Source organism: Callithrix jacchus, chromosome 15 (genome assembly GCF_049354715.1).
Source record: "Callithrix jacchus isolate 240 chromosome 15, calJac240_pri, whole genome shotgun sequence".
Lineage (NCBI taxonomy): Eukaryota > Metazoa > Chordata > Mammalia > Primates > Cebidae > Callithrix > Callithrix jacchus.
The window spans coordinates 95889469-95892757 of NC_133516.1; the positions used below are offsets into that span (position 1 = coordinate 95889469).

Genomic DNA, 3289 nt, shown 5'->3' on the forward strand with positions numbered 1-3289 from the left:
GGAATTTAGTTGTGACTTTTGTTTTCAGTTGAGTTGATGCTGTGTTGGAGTAAAGACATGAATTCTGACCTACTCATAGAGTTCATTTCACCCTGTCTACTGAAGCTATTAATTAAATGTGACATTATAGTGAATATATTTGATCTCTTATTTGCCATGTGGTCCTGTGATGCCTGCTTATTTCTTCCTTGTTGTTTAATTTGTTTATTATGATTCTACCTGGTGTTATACCTTCTCTATAAGTTTCATCTGGGATGTATAGGCAGCCAGCCACTATGGGTTGTTCATTCCATATTACCTCTGAAAAGTATTTAGTTCTAAGTATTCAGAGTTAAAGTAGTCAGAGTTAAAGACATGACTCAAATACAACTAGTTTGGTTAAGCATGTTTTCAGCAACCAAGTTCCATTATGAGACAGTACCTGTCTAAGAAAGCGAACTGGGTGCAGCTACTTCTGCAGAAGACAGAACTTCAAATATAATGTATCAGCTTCTCATCCTTCCCCCACCATCGAACTATTTACTTGAAATATTTTTTTTAAAGAGTGGTGGGCAGATTATTAAATATTCCACTTCAGGCAATGTGTAATTCTAATATTCTTCTACAAGGTAGTAAATGAGCAATGAGAAGTGGGGCAGTTTGGTATTTAGAACATTTAAAAGTCCAATCGTGAAAATGACAGAACAGGTCCCAGATAGCTCATCTTCTTCTACCAATTATTTTGGTCAAACATGGAGACGAATAGCCACGGGGGGATTAATTCCCCAAGGTAAACCAAGAATTAGCAAGAGATTTCTTTAAGAAGCAATTTGTCAAATTCAACAAATTGAAAGTTAACACCTTAAGAGTTGTAGCTACTGACCAGAAATATGGACAGACTTCTGAGACTTGGAGGAGGTATGCCTGGACTGGGCCAGGGGCCACCTACAGAGGCTCCTGCAGTGGACACAGCAGAACAAGTCTATATCTCTTCCCTGGCACTGTTAAAAATGTTAAAACATGGTCGTGCTGGAGTTCCAATGGAAGTTATGGGTTTGATGCTTGGAGAATTTGTTGATGATTATACCGTCAGAGTGATTGATGTGTTTGCTATTCCACAATCAGGAACAGGTGTCAGTGTAGAGGCACTTGATCCAGTGTTCCAAGCCAAAATGTTGGATATGTTGAAGCAGACAGGAAGGCCGGAGATGGTTGTTGGTTGGTATCACAGTCACCCTGGCTTTGGTTGTTGGCTTTCTGGTGTGGATATCAACACTCAGCAGAGCTTTGAAGCTTTGTTGGAGAGAGCTGTGGCAGTGGTTGTGGATCCCATTCAGAGTGTAAAAGGAAAGGTTGTTATTGATGCCTTCAGATTGATCAATGCTAATATGATGGTCTTAGGACATGAACCAAGACAAACAACTTCAAATCTGGGTCACTTAAACAAGCCATCTGCCCAGGCATTAATTCATGGACTAAACAGACATTATTACTCCATTACCATTAACTATCGGGAAAATGAACTGGAACAGAAGATGCTGCTAAATTTGCATAAGAGGAGTTGGATGGAAAGTTTGACACTTCAGGACTACAGTGAACATTGTAAACATAATGAATCAGTGGTAAAAGAGATGTTGGAATTAGCCAAGAATTACAATAAGGCTGTAGAAGAAGATAAGATGACACCTGAACAGCTGGCAATAAAGAATGTTGGCAAGCAGGACCCCAAACGTCATTTGGAGGAACATGTGGATGTACTTATGACTTCAAATATTGTCCAGTGTTTAGCAGCTATGTTGGATACTGTTGTATTTAAATAAAGCAACGAAAAACGCTGTTAGTGATGCTGTCAGTGTATATTCTTCTGTTGTTCCTAATGCTCAAAATCAAGGGACCTCTGAAGGTGTACTTGGTTAAACATAAGACATCTGGCATCATTTGCAGCACTGAGTTGTGCAATTACTTCTGTTTCTTTAGTCAGGGTCTTGGTAGATTCTAAAGTTATACATGAATACATCAAAGTAGACAATTTTTGTTAACGTCTCATTTAATATTTGAAAAAATCAGTAGCACAAATATATTTTGATTGTTGCTTACAAAATAAAATACGTTTACAATCTAAAAAAAAAAAATCCCAATTGCTGTAAGACTATGTTTTTGACTTGATAAATTGCAGCAATGCAAAACTAAAATTGTTTACTATCATGTTAGCCTAAGGGACCTCTAAGAGTTATAGCTTAACTTCTGATTTCAAATTTCAGTGATTCAAATAACTTCTGAAGGCTGAAGTAAAAACTTCAGTGAAAAATTATGGTTAAAGTATTTGCCAAGTTTTATTTTCAATGGTTTAACTTTTTATAAATGTATTGGATCAGTTTATTTGCAATCTACAATATGCAAAATCAATTTATGAAACAGAAATGCACCTATTCTTGATAGGGTAGTTGGCTTTGTATCATCGTCTGCCTTATTGTCAGACATAGCAATCAATACTACATAGTATGATTTGAGCTGAGTAGAGAAAGCTCTCTATGAAAGTACTTTTTTTCTTAACCTGGTGTCAAAGTGACTGAAAGTCTACTACTCAAGACTAATTTTGTTTGACGGTCAGTGCCCACTGTAGTTGAACTGCCTTAAATGAAAATATCCCTCACTGGCAAACACTTCAAGTCACTGACACTGTAGTGTTACATATTTTTCTCTTCTTTTCTCATGTTGGTGGCAGGGAATCAAGCCTCATCAGAATCCTGAGCATGGACTAAAGAAAGGAAAGTCAGAAGACCCTGAGAATTAAGTGATACAAATGCAGTACGAGGAAGTTGCAAGGAAATTCATTCTTTTTAAAAATATATTTAAACATAGATCCTCCAAGTCTGTCAGTGGTATTGATATCACTAAATCTCATTTGCCCAAGAGTGAGTCACAACTCTGACTAGAGTTTCCCATAGCCCAATTCATAGTAAGCTGTAATGTTTTGCCAAAAATTTACTAAAAGCTCTCACTTTATAGAAGAAAGTTAAACATAGAAGCTAACCTAATAAACCCGATGACCAGATATGTCATATTCTCACTAGTCCCTTGGATGCCTTCCATCTTCCTGAATCTTAAAATCTTGAATGTGTTTACATTCCAGAAGTTATAAACGTTCCACCTTCTTTTTCTTCTGTATGTATGTTACTGACTACATGGAAAATGAGCAGAAAAATCTCATCTGTTAAGAAGCAGTTTCAAGTTGGTGCTTTGTATCTAAAATATATACATAGCAAAGTTAAAACAAAAAATTAAAGATACTTAGTTATCACTAACACAA

General features: G+C 36.5%; 1 pseudogene across 1 annotated transcript; it reads left to right on the top strand.

Annotated features, from left to right (window-relative positions):
• Window positions 1–780: 780 nt before the first annotated feature.
• Window positions 781–2111, top strand: LOC100404346 (26S proteasome non-ATPase regulatory subunit 14 pseudogene; annotated as a pseudogene). Its single transcript, XR_013526990.1, has one exon. The product of XR_013526990.1 is annotated as a 26S proteasome non-ATPase regulatory subunit 14 pseudogene (transcript).
• Window positions 2112–3289: the final 1178 nt, after the last annotated feature.